We start from the raw sequence: 16,709 nt of genomic DNA, 5'->3' as shown, positions 1-16,709 counted from the left end.
AATTGCCCAAGATCCTTCATCTCGAACTCCTTAGAAAGATACTTCTGTAGAGCCTCCATCTTCTTTTTTCCTTTGTCCACCTCCAACTTCTTTATCTCCCATCAATCCACTTTTCCCTCCTGAGGTCCCCACGGTCAGTTCACCACATTCATATTCTTTTTCTTTTTCCTTTCCTGCTCTTTCTTGTTCGTTTCCTGCGCCAACTTCTTCTTTTTCTTCTCTTTCTTTTTCTTTTTCGTTTCCTGCGCCAACTTCTTCTCTTTCTTTGTCTTTTTCTTTTTCTTTTTCGTTTGGGGAGTTCCCAATTCCAAATTTCGACTCCAAAGCTTCTAATTCTTCGAATTCTTCAAATGCAAATAAATCCCGAGGATTTCCTTCACAATCTCTCTCCCCCTGAAAGGAAGACTCCGAAACTCCCCCTGAATAATAAGGCTCAGATTCGCGAAATGCAACATCAAGAGAAACATACATATTACCAGTAAGAGGATCATAACATCGATAACCCTTTTTGAATTCCGCATAACCAACAAATATACACTTACGGGCACGGGGATCAAGTTTGCTGCGTTGAGGCTTGGGAATATGAACATAGGCTACGCATCCAAACACGCGAGGTTCAAGATTTGGTAGCGACGGAAGTGACAGAAGTTTCTGAAGTTTCTGCTGAGGATTTTGAAATTCAATTACCCGAGAGGGAGTACGATTAATGAGGTAAGCGGCGGACTTCACAGCTTCTCCCCAATATTCACGAGGTACATGCATGCCAAACAAAGAGGCACAGACAACTTCAAGTAACTGTCGATTCTTCCTTTCTGCCAATCCATTCTGTTGAGGAGTATATGAGTTAGAAGTCTGATGTCGAATTCCATGAGATTGCATGAACTCCTGCATAGGACCATTAATATATTCTCCGCCATTGTCAGATTAGAAAACTCGAATATTCTGTTGGTACTGTGAAGACACCATCTTGTGAAACTCTTTGAACATGGAACACACATCACTCTTGTTCTTCAATAAAGACACCCAAGTCATACGAGTACAATCATCAATAAAAGTCACATAATATCGAGCTCCAGAGAAAGACGGGATCTTGGCAGGACCCCAAACATCAGAATGAATTTTCATAAACGGAATGGGACTTCTATTGAGACTAGGTGAATACGAAATTCGATGACTTTTAGCCAGTTCACAGATATCACAACGAAAATCTGAATCACTAACAACCGAAAATAACTGAGGTTGTAGTTTCTTAAGATAACTGAAAGACAGATGACCCAAACGACGATGCCACAACCACACTGTGTCCTTAGCATTCTCTACTCCATTGACCTGATTCACTTGTCCTAACAGTTGTTGCTCTCCATTTGCTGTCAGGATCCAAGTAGTAGAGTTTCCCCCTTCTAACACCATAACCAAGAATCCGCCGAGTCAGAATGTCCTGAAACACACAGAAAGAGGGATAAAAAGTCACAATACATGCTAGTGCTAGGATAATCTGGCTAACAGATAGGAGATTATATGCTAATGAAGGGACAACCAATACAGAGTCAAGGGTTAACGTGTCAGATAGGACAACAGAGCCTTCTCCGGTTACCGGAGTTGGAGTACCATCAGCAGTAGAAACAATATTTTGAGAGGAGGGTTTCAGCTATTTCAAGAGGCTAGGATCATTAGTCATATGGTCAGATGCACCTGTATCAATTATCCAAGAACTATTCACAGATACCTTACTCCTCATACCAGACTGTGCTACATTAGCGGAGGCATTAGATAGTTGCTCTTCCTCTGCAGTAGCTACGGTAGCTTTTTCAAGATTCTTTCGCGGTTTCTTGGTGAAATCCCACCAATCAGGGTAGCCAATTACTTCATAACATCGTTGCTTGCTATGACCCAAATTTTCACAGAGCGGACACTTTGTATTTGCATATGAATTTATTTTACCCGAAGGGCGGCGTGATGGAGGAGTTGAGAAGCCTGGGGGCATATTGTGGAGTGCAATGGTCGCGGGGTCGTTTTCCATTGAGCAAAAAACAAGGCTTGCACGTGGGTCCGTCGGCTAGACTTAGTGAGAAGAAAGCAAAGGCCTGCAGATTCGGTTTCAATAGTCCACTCTGGACTTTCACAGTCAACGTGCAGAATGCCCAGAAGAATGCAAAGTCCTGTACTTGCAGCAGGTCTTGTCGGCTTTAATTAAACAATATTGCAAACAAGACTTGTGATTGTTAATTAAACAATGCAGCAGCTGGTAGACAAGTGGGCTAGTACTTTAATCAAACAAAGGTATGCGGCAATAATCTGATTTCCAGGGATTGTTTCGGACTTCGAGATTTCAGGATTTGGGAATAGCTTGACTTCAATGGTTTGTGATGTTCTACGGGATTCGGGTTTTAAAAGAGTACGGTGCAGGTTCAAAGGATTGAACCCGCTCTGATACCAAGTAGAAAATAAGAATTCAATACGTTTGGAATGCTTCAATAATATTCACCCCCAAGAATAGGGTTTATAAAGTGATACAAGAGTAATCCTAATAGGAAAAGATCTCCTACAATTATACAGAGAGACGTAATCTATATGTACAAGGAAAGTAAATATTTACACAATATTCTACATATCCAACCCTAAATCAGAGCAACCGACTTGACAAGTAATGACGCCTAAGACCCTCCTGGTGTATATCATCACTCATCAGTCAACATACAGCTACGACCAAGGACTGAACAAGGTAAGAGCACTTATTCAAAACAAAAAACAAAAAAAAAACAAACTAGGCTCACCCCCAACTGGCCCAAACCGAGCCAAACCCAAATGGTAGATAAGGAGACAAGGACCAGCCCAAGGCCCAGCCCACCAGACAACAGCCCAGGGAAGCTGGGGCCAAAGGCCAATCCTACACCCCACAACTCGGCCCCAAAGATCCAGCCGGAAGGACCAACCGGTGGGCAGCCCAACCTCAGCGTTCCGGCGGCCTCCCTCTGGCCTCCACCATCGTTGAAGACGAGAGAAGAGCTCTTGACCTCCGACCTGGAATCAACAGGTGACGCTCAAAGGTGTCTCCTCAGAGCCTCCGCTGTAAATCAATAAACCTCCGAGAACAAGCACCGCACCACCACGGATCCGATCTGTCGAACCCGAAGCCTTAAACCACCACCCTCACCGCCACAGCCTTGAGCCGCCGCAATCGGAGCCTGTCACCACTAGATCTAACACACCACACCCTCGAACGCTTCAGCCGAAAGCCGCATCGAATCGGAGCTGCACCGCCTCGAAATGGGCCTTCTAACAATCCCCAAAACCAGACGTCGCCAAAAGAGAACCTGCCGCTCCGTCTTCTCGCCGTCGCCCTAGTCTGGACACTGTACGGTCGCCGCCGCCACACGAAACCCTAGGTTTCGCACTCTCGAGGTCGCTCAAGTTACTGCAATATTTAAACAACTTGTTGCCTTTTTATTTCGCTGGAAATTAGAGAGACAGAAAGCCTCCTTAACTCCATAATTTATTAAAAAAAGAATTACAAAAAGAGGGGGATCAAACCAAACCTCATAAGAAAAAAGCCAAACAACTAAACCAACACCAACTATGGAAAACGAGAGTTTGGTATTCCTAGTCAGTCTCTATTACAATTAGCATGAATAAAAAGAGCCGAGTCCCACCCAATGAAATTAACAGAGGATGAAACATAATTTGCTAAAGCATCAACTACATGATTACTTTCCCAAAAAATATGAGAAGAACGAAATTACATTTGCGAAATATAGTGCAAGCAATATTTCCACTTTATACGAAGATTCCACAAAACCAAATGAGAAGATTGGATAAAGTTAAGAACAATGGCAGAATCTACTTCTAACAATATGTGCTTCCAGTCTCTAACCTAACTAAGTTCAATGGCCTTGATAACTATCATAACCTTTGCCGCCACCAAACTAGGAATGTCAAGATAAAAATCAAAGGAACTAAAGTAATTCCCTCTATAATCACGAAAAATCGCCCCATAATCACCGAGTCCAGATTCATGCTTCCATGCACAATCAGAGTTTATTTTTATCCACCTGAAACCAGGTCAACTGCCAATCATAGCCAAATCTAACAATATGATTCATTCACTTTCCTTACTGGCTATGGACAGAGAAAGTATCCATTCACTGGTCCAATGCCATATGATGTCACTATCGATTCCCTTACGTACACTACTAAGGGTCACAATTTCGACACCATAGGAAACATTATGCTCCTATCACTCTCAGGTCACAACAATCATATCTCATCATAACAAGCAATGCCTAGCCTAGGTTTTCATTCAATTTCAATCCAAGTGATGGTAAGGAATAGTAGTGCTGTTATATCAATCGATTTTAAATAGCTTGGAATCTCGGGGGCGCTTCTCTGCTTGGATTCTTGGTGTGAAAGGTCTGGGCGTATCTTCAAATGTCGCCGAGTGGTTTCCAGTATGTTCTGCTCTCGGCCATCTCGAACGGAGATTGGAGTCCCGCTATAGTTTGACTTAATTAGAGTAGCATGTGTGTATTAATACCCGAGTTAGCCTGGGTCGTAACGCTAACAGGTATGTTGGCTGTTTGCTCCGAAAGTGTTTGTTCCAAGGGTGGAGGTATGTTGCGCAGCGAGTTGGGGAACAACTCTGTGTTCACTTAGATTACTTGCGGGGATGATGTGGCAGGAGTGTGACTTGGGGCGTTGGTCTAGCCAGATAACGGGGGGTGAAATCCGACACCGATATTGGTTGTGGAGGTGGTTGTTGCCAGATAAGGAGGCTCCCAGGGTATGATTGAAGGTTCCTGATGTGGAGACGCTTGATATCGATGCTCCAGGGATGATTACCACCTGATCCAACGTTGTGTTGTAGTCGATACGACATTGTACCATTGTGTGGAGCAGGTTGTTTTCTGCCTCTAGATCTTTGCACCTTCTGTGGCCAGCCATGGCGGCCTCATAGCTCTTATGGGCTTCCTTTCGAAACTGATTGATGCTCAATGCATGTGATCGAGTGTGGTTTCGGTATCAGTGAGGATACAGCCGCCTAAGTCAGTGATGATAGTCGAATTGGTCGTGATGCTAGGAGTCTCAACTTCTAGAGTAGAAAAGTTGAGAGTTCGGTTCGGCAAGTCGCCAGGTTGGCCGACATTGCCTACCCCATCAGTCATTGCTATGAGCGCGAGTGAGTTGTTTCACAGAGGACCTCTCTTCTAGCGCCAAATGTTTCTATTTGGCTCCAGTTTTTCTTGAGCTGGTCAACAGTCTCTTTTCTTGCGCGGGCGTGCCAGCACAGTTCGGGTGCGGTCGTCGGGGGTGTCCCTTGACCTGACTTCTTTTGAGCGACTGTAGACGAGGAGAGCACCAACCTCGTCGTGGGGGTCTTCTGTGCCTCGTGGCGAGGACTTTATCTTGTGTTACCAAGTCGATACTCAACGTTGTAGGTTAAGCAGAGCGAAATCACCGGGAAGTAGAGAGAACTTGCTAAAGCGTGACTTTAGCTTGGCTGGTTTGCGAGGGCGTTACCCTTGCTTAGCTGGTTCCGTAACCGTTGTGGTCGCGGTACTATAATCGGCTCCCGAGGAGACTAGGACCGAAGCACGTTGACAGAGGGTTTGGTGGCACTGACAGTCGGCTCTTGAGAATACTAGGACTGGAGTGTCATCACCAGTAAGAGAAGGAGAGGAGTTGCTCTTAGAGATGGGTTGCTCTAGAGAGGCTTGGATAATCTTAGAGATTGTTGTTGAATTGTGTTGTTTTTTTTTGTTACTTGTTGTAGCCTCTATATATAGGCTACCAAGCCATAGTGGTTGGCCTTAAAAAAAATCATGATGGGTTAGGTTTGAGCACTTAAAACACTAATGGAATGTTAGGTTTAAGCACTTACTGCTCTAATTTTGCTGCAGCTATATCTCCACCAAGAACTCAAAATGGGCCTTCGACTTCTTCGTATCAAATGATCCACAATGAGTGTAGATCATTGTGGAAAATTTTCAGAGCTTTCTTCCATGTAGTTGGGCCAGAAATGCTGCTGGCCTCCTTTCAGGTCCAGTTTTCCAGTTTTGCTTATGCAGAAAATTAGACTGATTGTTTGAAGGCTTTCCACTCATAACTAGCTCTAGAACTCTTCATAAGAAATGATCCTTGGGATGTCTAGAATTAATCTGGAAAGTTTTAGCTCATTTGGATTTCATTTGGTTAGTCTGCCGCCCCTCCTTCCTTGTTTAGCTCGGTTTCTCCTAGCCGAAGTAGGAAAATGTACTAAAGTTGACTTTTTATTTTCATGCTTCCATCATTTCCTTTTCTTGCAGCTCACATAATCTTCCATAGTAGGCTTTATTTAGCCTCTAAATAATATATTTCGAACTTGTTGACAATATATAGCTTGAGCCACTGACTTTTGCTCAATTTCTCCAAGACACGCCTTGTCAGGCCAAAATGCTCATTTTGGGTCCAAACAGTTTCTATGTAGTACCGACAGTAGGTGATGCTCTAAAATACATCGAGTATCCTTTAAAGCCAATATACCGTTGCTGTCACAAGCCAAAGCAAAGATCAAAGGGAGATCGGGTTGCTGGTCTCGGACCCTCATATGTCTTATTCATAATCGATAAGGATGTTGACAAAGTAACGGTACAGAAAAATGCAGAGTTTGGACTTACTTGGTTTGACTTTATGTGGGCCTTTTTATGGTGTTTCTTGGGGCTTGTTAGTCCACTGCCTTCTATGTAGGAAGGCAAGTACCCAAGAGTCATTGTTTGATCCGATCTGGTCATTGTATTGGTCCGACAGATTCTGTGAGCATGTGTTGCCCGTGACCATCATCTGTGCATGGTATGAATAATTAGGGTTGGAAAGTAGCGATCTAGAGAATGAAATATGTGGTTGTTGTCTATATCTATTGTTCTCCTTCTCTGTTAGATTAGTTAATTATTTACTAAAACCAACACTTGAATTGCTTGGTGATCTATGTATTAAAGGTGGTTTATGTTGGGGTAGAACAGAAGCTTAGTGAACTATTGGCTAATTTGGTGATTAGATTTAGTTGAGATGGATTTCATTAAGCAAATGAAAGATTTCAAAATACTTTTAGAGCTACTGTTCCTGCAGAATTACATAGGCTTTTTTCTTGCTTTTCTGAATACATATGAAAACTACTGACAACTTCTATTTAAACTAGTAAATGACAATTCTAGAGAATAGTAGAGTTCCAAGACAATGAGAATTATAGAAGGCTCTAGCTATGACAAACTACACATTATTTTTAATATTTTTGCTTTTTGGAGGAGGCATTGTTTTTCTAGAATCTACATGTCAGCTTTGGATATGCCATTGTAATAGACTCATACCATTTGCCTCTCGTCATAAATGCCAACATAGTAATGTTAAATTATTGTTCATAACATTTTACATTTTCCTTCAAAAGTGATGATTATTGTGAGTCGCTGCAAATGTATTTAGCTAGGGATTAATTTGTTCAATTGCTATACCTTGTTAGTTACTTCGTTTAGAAGAGAAGAGAGATAAAAAGAGAAAAAGAAAAGGAGGACGAAGAGTAGGAGAAAGAGTCTGTTATATATCGACAATTAGACTAGCTTATGTTTTTTTTTTTTGACCTAGCCGCTCTGCTAAGATTTCTTCATATACTCATCCTCTTCGACAAAATTTTCAAACTAAATGACCGACGTCATAGTTATCCTTGCCACAACATTCTCTCTTTCCAATGTGTCTCGGGTTGATCTCGGGCATGTAGGTGATATCGTGATACAGGTCGACCTCGTAGGCCATCCTCTTTCCCGTTACCCAATCTGCTAGGCTTCAAAGGCATGATCTCAACAATCTAGAGATGGCAGACTGGCCTGACGATGCGCGATGTTAGGGCAAGTTTGTATTTCAGTTAGACAAGGAAACAGACCGTAATCGGATCCTTCGTAGAGGACTATGGTATTATCGAAACACGATGATGGTGTTGGGGGAGTACGATGGCATTACACTGATGGATTCTGGACTATTCCACTCAGAACTCTGGAAACTTAGGTAATGGTGAAGGATCTCCCACTGGCATTGCGAAACCCGATTGCCCTTTCTCTTGTGGTTTCTTTGATGGGTTGGGTTATTCGATTCGACCAGATTGCACTGTGCCGCAAGGAAGAAGAGCAATATATTCGGCTCAAGTGTTGAAGCAGCTTACCTTCTCACCGTTTGTTGAACCGGAGTTGAAGTTTGTTTTTTAGAAGATCAATGGTTTCTGCCACAACTGCGAGCTCTTTGAGCATGATAATGGAGGTTGTGATAAATTATTGTTGAAAGAGATGGAAGAGTTAAGAATGAAGTTGTTGTCCTTCGCCAAAGCTGGGCTGTCACTGTTTTCTCCATCCAATTCTAGGGTTTCGACTGTGGTAGGTCAACAATCAAATGTTTCAAATAAGCTTTGTTCATGTATGTTGATGTCATAATTTGGTTAGACAAATACGTTTGACTTTTCAACCTATTACACGTAGGACGCGTTGAAAGGTCAAAGAGTCCATGTAGGACTCTGACCTTTCAACGAACTCAAACCTTTCATCGAGAAAGAAAAGATAATCCTAAGATAGAAATAACCATGAGTCCATGCCATGACTAGTGAGATGCCTAATTTTGGTACTCCAAGTCTTCAACCTTGGATCTCCAACTCTTAAGTCTTGGACGGTCACCATGTGATCGACTCACCACCTTGGATGACAAGGCAAAAGCATATCATGACCTTAGTACTAGAAAAGCATAGTCCAAAGGAATCAAGAGTCTCAACCCCCCAAGACCAAGAGTTTGACCCCCAAGCTTAGGAGCCTCAACCTCTAAGGATCATGACCATGAGCTCCAAGGCTAAAGCCTCAACCTCCAGGATCACGCACATGTTGTCGTCATAAAGAGACATGCAGCACCAATTAAGGCAAAATCTCACCAACCATGCCAAGTGTCAAGTTCTGACACGAAGCATGGCTCTTAGGCATGGTCTAAGAGTAATTCCAGGAAAAGGAAAGCTTGGATAGGCGACACCTATCTCTTGACCCTTCACCAACCATATCAGACCACATGGTGGTGACACCTGTCACCAACTCCGTCAAAGCCATCCCTCGGAGTGTCAGCAAGCAGAAAGTATGGGTTGACACCCCGATTTTAGGGAAGAACCCATACTTTTCCCTTTCCATCTCAACCAACCTTCCCCTATACATACTCAGCCTTCAGAAGGCTGAGGAGGGGACTTCAGCTCTCTCTTCAGTCCCAACACTATGCCAAAGTATCTATGCAATGAAGCTCTTCCAAATGGAGGCGGTGGACACCCAACATTAGGTGAAGGAAGTCTGAGGCGAGGCTATCAGTTTCACCCAACAAATGAGCGTGGAGGCCCAACATCAGGCGTAGGAAGTCTGAGGCAAAACTATCAGTTTCACCCAACAAAAGAGCATGGAGGCCCAACATCAAGCGAAGGAAGCCGGAGGCCAAACTATCGGTTTCACCAAACAAAGGAGCGTGGAGACCCAACATCAGCTGAAGGAAGCCCCTGGCGAGACTATCAGTTTCACCCAACAAAGGAGCGTGGAGGCCCAACATCAGGCGAATGAAGTCTAAGGCGAGACTATTAGTTTCACTCAACAAAGAAGCGTGGAGGGCCAACGTCAGGCGAAGGAAGCCTAAGGCCAAACTATCAGTTTCACCCAACAAAAGAGCGTGGAAGCCCAATATCAGGTGAATGAAGCCCGAGGTGAAACTATCAGTTTCACCCAACAAAGGAGCTTGGACGCCCAACATCAGGTGAAGGAAGCCCGAAGCCATACCTTCAGTCACAAGAGGTGGACGACCAAGGCCACATATGTAATCAAACTAATCGAAGCAAGAGATAGGCCCACTTCAAGAAAGCAACCCCACCACTTTACACTTGAATTTCAACGGAACTTCCGTTGACTCGTTAATGCCGAAATTGGCACCAACAATGTAATAATTTTTTATCTAGAAAAGTCAGATCTTATGGCGGCACGCCTTTGAGGGCTTGGTTTGGCTCCATCTACGACAAAACCGATCATAGGTAACATGTTTACGGTGGGGAGGTTCTCGCTGATAAGGTTATACAATTTTTAATTGGTGGTGTTGGAAAAGGGTACTATTGCTAATGAGGTTGTTGTGCCCTTGAGTGGACATAAGCATCAGGCTGCTATTGATTTGATTTGGCCAGGTAAGCGCCTTCTTGCTTTGCCAGCTCCGACTTTAGTTGTGAATGAAGATTTGACTCTAGCTATTCCTCAGAAGCAAGGAAGATTAACTATCTCACGGAAGAAGAAGCAGCTTGGTCGGCCTAAGGGGAGAAAGAACAATCCCAAGTTGGATAGTAATCCAAAATCGAAGGAAAAATAGTCTCGTAAAAAGCTCAAAGGGAGAAACTATTTTCTAAAAATGCTTTAGCAAGAACCAGAAGTGGTGAACTCTAGTCCCTTAATTGAGGAAGCTATGACTTCCTCTATTTCTGTTTAAGTAGAAAAGGTCGACACAAAGAAATTAGTTGCTCTATTGTCCATTTATTTTCCTTCGGGGCACTAGCTTTTTTGGTTTAGGGCGTAATCTTAAAATGTGGGTGTGCTAGGGGTTTTCTAGGTAGCTTATTCTAAGTTTAGGGATATGCTAGATTTTAAGGAAGTAAAAAATAATTAGTAAGGTGACAATAGCCACATCTCACACCCTTAAAATCTCAGACCAATGACATATAAGAACACTCAACATTATTAATCTCCAAGAAATATCAATAATTACAAAAATACCACCACATTTTTAAGGGAGAATTTTTCAAACAGTACCTGAACTAAAGGTCACTGTGAATTAACGTGCCTCACTTTACACTAACTACACTTTGGTACCTGGACTATAAAACCCGACTACATTTAAATACACGCCGTCAATAACTCCGTTAATAGCCATGCCACCTGACATATTTTCAAGGGTAAAGTTGTCTTTTTGGATTTTTACTCCGATCCATACACCAATATCTTTCTCTCCTATTCTAGACACCCAGCTCTCTCTCTCTCTTTCTCTTCTACTCTGGATACCCATCTCTCTGTATTTCTCTTTGACTATTCTCTTCTTCTTCATCTATTTCTCTCTCTTCCGTCTGCAACTCCTACATCTTCTCCATTTTCATGGATAAAATTGTAGGTTTTTGCTTGCTGCTTCTGCTCCTTTTCTGTTTTGAGAGCCTAGATTAGAACTGCTTCTGCTCACAATCAAGATGGTATCATCCAAAACATACAATGCTCACAGTTTTGGGGTACAGAACATTATTTAGAGCTATATCAAACAAGGGAAATGCAGAAAAATACATCTGAAACAAGAATTAGCACACAATTAGAAGAAACCCAATATCCCTCTATGGTTCTCCGCCGAGCTCCACTCGAAGATTCTCATATGGGTACACTTTTGGGGCAAACGGAATTTTGGACGCCATGTTCCAGAACATGGTGGCGAGGATGAACCCGGTGACCACAACGGCGCCAAGCCGGATTCTGAACAGCTTTGACATTCGTCTCGAGTTTTTCATGGAGTGTTTCGCGAGGACGGCGATTTCGATCCAGATGTGGCGAAGGTGGAACCATGGAGTTGGGGCTGGCGTCGTTGTTGGTGGCGCTGGAGACGAGCTTGCCTCAGGAAATGCTGGCGGAGATGGCTTCTTGGAGAGGAACCACGTGTCGTATGTCGATGGCGGAGCGGTAGTGAGCGCTGTGCTTCATGGTCTGCCAGGACCGCGTGTTGAACTCGATGAGGGTGTAATAACCCGAAAATTAGTGTCAACTATAGAGTACTATATTATTAGTTATATTCGAAATGTCTTACTTTGTTATTAAGCTCAAGACTCTCATCCATATTATTTTTATGATGCATGTCATTTTAGTACTAATTATTGATATTTTCTTTTTACCTTAAGAAAGCACTAAAGTTCTTTACTTATCAATTAGGTAAATGTGTATCTATATGTTTATGGATGTGTGTGTTTACAAACATACATACATATATATAATGTCATATATATATATATATATATAGCAAGTGGATTTATGTTTTATGATCTGATTTATGCTTTCTTTCTTTTATTATTATTTTTTTATTTTATCTTTTCCTTTAATCATTTAACCTCACAAGTGGATTAGTCACTTACTTATTTTATGCATCTTTCTAGCCTTTATAAACATGGATCTGAATCATTTTTCCTTCAAGCCTTAAGATCAAGTGCAAAACTGATTAGGAAGCCTTAGTTGTAGAGAAAACTCACCTCACTAATCCTTCATCATTTTTCTCTTAAGAAGCTCCCTTTTGTTTTTCTCAAAGAAGTCCAATCTTGGTTTCAAGACCAAAATCTTCACCTCACCTTCTGAGTTTCTTAAGTAAGTACATGAATACATTTCTATATTCTTTTGTCTTTAAGATTTATCAAACTACATAATCAATGATAAAATGGAAAAGGATCTGCTTTGCTGCAAACCTGTATTTTCGTATATAACAAAGTCTGTTTTGTTAAAAATATTTACAGTATTAAATTCCTCATCAAAAGTTCTTCAGTTTAGGCTTTTGAATCACTAAAAAAGGTTAAGAAATGAAGAAGTTATGGCTAATCAAAGTTTTCAACTTTTAAACTCGCTGGAAATCTCATACAGCCACTACAACTTCAAAAATTCATATCTCCCTCATTCCTTAATCATTTTCTACAAACTTTATATCAATTTGAAGCTTAGGACCTCTACTTGTGATCTGAAGAGTTTGAGAATTAATGGTAAAATACACGGAACGTAAAGACTTAAACACCAAAGGTCAGTAACAAAAATATCGGTTTCTGCACTGTTATGGTTCTTCACCATTTCTGGACTATATCCCTCTGATCTGGACTACATGACTTATTCCATTGAATTCCTTGTGAAAAACCCTTTGAAATGGTGTACTCATTTGACTAATTCGGACTTGTGATGGACAATATAACACATCTTGAAGTTTGATGACTCTAATCGGAGAAACATGAACACGGTTGATGAACTTCAATGGATTTGGACATAAGAACTGAAATACTAACTATAATATAATTTTCTTCAATTGTGTATAGTTATTCATTTAATGCTTGTGCTTTATTATTACATATTTTACTTGATTTCAATTATGTATAAGCTTATTTGTAATTATGTTGTTTGCTAGTGAATTTACTTAATTGTGTTATACAATTATGTTACATATGTTTTCATATGAGATTATTCCTAAGTATATGTCTCTTTATGTGGGTGTACATATACATATATATTACGATCTATAATTCATAAAGATTGTATTTTGAGGATTTGATTATGTTTGAAAAGTACAATTGTGAAGCCGAGTGATTAGTATTACCCCGTGCTTAAGTGAATTACTGGTAAATGTGTTTTGGTGTTATGAGGAGTTAGCCTGGGCCCTAGTCCCTACAGATAGTGCACTATTATACTCTTAGGAAAGAGGTGTTCTCCTTGAGTATACATACTTTGGATTTGTCCTTTGTATGCTGCGGCTTACCCGTGCTTTGGTATTATGGACCCTAGCACGTGGATTTATGATTTGTTACCAGTCAACCTGGCTTACTCGTGCTTTGGGTATAGTACGTTGGACCCTAGCACTTGTATTTATGATTTATTACCGGCCAGTTAATCCGAAAATTCACTAAGAAGAGAAGTGTACTTATATTATTTCGATCAAATATCTGTCTGCGATATATTATTAATATGTTACGATGATAAGTGAAAAAGAGAATTGAGCATGCATTTCTTTGAGGTTATTTCACATATTAATGCTGCAATATATTGTTGGTTCAATAAGGAGATGTGACTATATGATTTATTATAAACCATTCACACGGATGAATATATTTGTATATATGTGTGTGTATTGTGTGTATACATATACATATTTAAGAATTCGTATGAACATATAAATGGTTCCCGGTACATTTTTACTTGGTTATTCACTTTGATTTCCTATAAGACACATTAATATAAGAATGTATGTTGTGTACTTACTGGGCTTGTGTTGCTCATGATGCTACACCTTCTTGTTTTCAGGTAGCGATTAGACGCTTGGGGAGAATGGGGTGATTCTCTAAATAAATGAATGTTTTATTTTCTACTGCTTTCTCAAAAGAAATAATGTAATATATTTTGTTCAGCTTTAGTGTTGTAAAAATAATAATTTCAATTTCTAATAAAAGTATTATTCAGATATGTATATAATTTCTTTTACTTCCTATTGATTTATTCAAGAAGAAAATTTTATTCGTTTTGACTCACGTCACAAATTCACGAGCCATATTTCAGTACAATATTGGCCTTGGATTTGGGGGCGTGACAGAGGGATTGGGTCCCGCCGGGGGAGCCTTCCAGTTCTCGAATCAGGTCCAGAGCAAACTCGGTTTTGTTTTCGGAATCGGGTATGGGCTGCCCAAAGTCGGCGAAGTACGAGGGAAGCTGAGCTGGCGAGCCGCTGAAAACGGTTTAGCCGCGGCTGAGGAAGAGGAGCCGGTCCAGCAGGCCCAAGATTCCATCCACAGAGAGAGAGAGAGAGAGAGAGAGAGAGAGAGAGGGAAAATACCAAACTACCCTTTGAAAAATGAAAAATTACATAAGACTAACAGAGTTATTGACGGCGTGTATTTAAATGTAGTCGGGTTTTATAGTTCAGGTACCAAAGTGTAGTTAGTGTAAAGTGAGGCACGTTAATTCACAGTGACCTTTAGTTCAGGTACTGTTTGAAAAATTCTCCCAATTTTTAATAGTCATTATTTTCAAAATTGTCACTGTGTCGAGACAACTTTTGTCATCAATTGTAAAGCTACTACCAACGAACAAAAAAGTTACTTCCAACTAATATCAAGACTACTATCGAATAACCCAAAGCTACTATTGACGAATCAAAAAGTTATTGTTATTTTTCAAACTAGTTATTATCATTCATCAACACTTAGTGATAAAAATATATGATGGCTTAATTGATAATACAAGTCTGAAAAAGACACTCATATGCATAAGTAATTTGTTATAACTAGTTTTATGGTACATCGACAATAGCTTTTGGAAATATGCCAATATATAGCTTTTCAAAATATTACCGTGAATGATAGTAGTTTTTTTGGAGAATGACAGTAACATTTTAGTTTGTTGGCAATAATTTTTCATTGTGGGGTAGTAGCTTTTTGAATGATGGTAATGACTTTTCCAACGAACGAAAGTAACTTTCATGAATAATGACAATAGTTTTTCAGTTCATTGACAGTATCTTTTTGGTTCTTCAGAGTAACTATTCATCATCAATATGTAGTAACTTTTCAATTAATGACAATAGCTATTAAGATACAGTGGCTTTTTCGTAAATCATGAAAAGTAAAATGTATTTTTATAAATATGATATTTCTTATATTTTGGTGACTTTTTAAGAGATAAAAATATATGATGACTTAATTAATAATATAAGTTTTGAAAAACCACGACACTTGTGTGTAATTTGCTATAAAATTTATTAGAATAAAAAATGATTCTTTTTGCATATGTTTAATGGTCCACATCATGAAACCTGAAACTTATCTTTCTCCCTACGAGTGATAACATATGTCAATGAGAACTATAATGTCTCTAACCTCAAATAATCCTTGAAAGACAGCGAGTGATGCAGATTCAAGCTGATCATCTTACAACACAATTTTGGTAAAAAAAAAATACACAGCGAACCACGAAACAGCGCAGTTTTCGCTGGTAGCTGATTTGTCATCACTAAAAATATCCATGAGATTCAGGATTTAAGAGCATATCAACCTCTCATTTTTTATATTTCCTAAATCAATCAACACAAGTTTAAAAAGATGACGCATTACTACACGTATTACAAGAATAATGAAAACGGCGGGAATGATATTGAAGATTATGATCTGACACCATATCAAGGTGGATACGACATGCCCTTGACATATGGTCGTCCTCTTCCACCGTCGGAGAAGATATGTTTCCGTCACTCGGCATCACCGGGAGAGGAGGACGACTACAACCCACCAGAGTTGTAATACCCCGAAAAATCCAAATTAATTTCCGTGGATTTTTAGAAATGATTTCACAATAGTGGGAGCGAGTACGAGGCTCTGAGAAGTTGTGGAATTAGTTCGAACGATTAATTTTCGAAAACGTACGTTATTTAGGGGCACGCGAAAATCGACTTTTTATACGTATGGAATTTGGGAAAACTTCCTTCATGAAAGTTGTAGAGCTCGTCGACACGATCGCGTGCATATATGGAACGCAAAAATCGGAGTTCGTATGAATTAGTTATGATTTTTTGAAAAAGTTTCCAATTTAGTATAAAGCTTCCATTTTGGAAATTTCCAAAAATAAAAACAGATTTTCCAAAATTGGAAAATCGGCTGCGATTTTAGTTCCCCGCCGGAAATCGCCTCCAAAACTTCGATCGACGATTTCTTCCTCCTCCGGCCACCGATCCTCACCAAACTTCTTCCATTGGCTTCGTATGGTCCTTGCGCACCTGTCTGTGGCAGCCTTTCACGGCGGCGCGGCCTGTAGCGGCGGCGGCAAGCCCGGTCCGATTTAAGCTCGATTTTGGTCAACGCCGGTTTTCTCCTAGCTCCGGCCACCAAAACTTCCGATCCTTGACTCCATGAACTCCCCTCAACCTGCTGATCATCATACTAG

At 40.6% G+C, this 16,709-nt stretch overlaps 1 long non-coding RNA gene across 1 annotated transcript; it reads left to right on the top strand.

The window, feature by feature from the left end:
* The first annotated feature begins 12,244 nt into the window (after positions 1–12,244).
* Positions 12,245–14,249, top strand: LOC133731635 (uncharacterized). Its single transcript, XR_009856748.1, has 2 exons — positions 12,245–12,392; positions 14,082–14,249. It is a non-coding gene; the product is annotated as an uncharacterized LOC133731635 (long non-coding RNA).
* The last annotated feature ends 2,460 nt before the right edge of the window (positions 14,250–16,709 follow it).

The sequence above is a fragment of the Rosa rugosa genome, chromosome 2 (assembly GCF_958449725.1).
Source record: "Rosa rugosa chromosome 2, drRosRugo1.1, whole genome shotgun sequence".
Lineage (NCBI taxonomy): Eukaryota > Viridiplantae > Streptophyta > Magnoliopsida > Rosales > Rosaceae > Rosa > Rosa rugosa.
This window is presented reverse-complemented; position numbering and strand designations above follow the sequence as displayed.